Genomic DNA, 336 nt, shown 5'->3' on the forward strand with positions numbered 1-336 from the left:
GACTCGAAGGCTGGGGGAGCTGAGATCAGACAACAGGCGCCTGAGGCGTCCTAACTACAGCTGGGCGGTGGGTTGGGGTTGGGGGTGGAGTTCCCGGAGGTGGCCTTGAGCCGGCCTTTCAAATGGCTTTGCTTTCCTCTGGGAAAGTTGGAGCTCAGGAGGAGAAGGCCAGGTCAGGCCCTGGGGAAAGAAAAGCCAGGAAGGACAGAAGGAGCCTGTGGGTGATGGGTCTCCCTGGGACTTAGGTTGTCTTTCTGGAGCCCCTGTGCCTGCCACCTGCTGGGCTGGCATTCTGCTTCCAGCTCAGCCCCATCCTGCACAGCTGACCTCAGCCCC

General features: G+C 61.3%; 1 protein-coding gene across 1 annotated transcript in view; it reads left to right on the forward strand.

Annotated features, from left to right (window-relative positions):
* COLEC11 (collectin sub-family member 11) overlaps positions 1-336 on the forward strand; it is a 62,232-nt gene that overhangs the window by 60,160 nt on the left and 1,736 nt on the right. The gene's annotated exons all lie outside the window — the stretch shown is intronic.

The sequence above is a fragment of the Mandrillus leucophaeus genome, unplaced genomic scaffold, assembly GCF_000951045.1.
Source record: "Mandrillus leucophaeus isolate KB7577 unplaced genomic scaffold, Mleu.le_1.0 Scaffold416, whole genome shotgun sequence".
In the NCBI taxonomy this organism is placed as follows: domain Eukaryota; kingdom Metazoa; phylum Chordata; class Mammalia; order Primates; family Cercopithecidae; genus Mandrillus; species Mandrillus leucophaeus.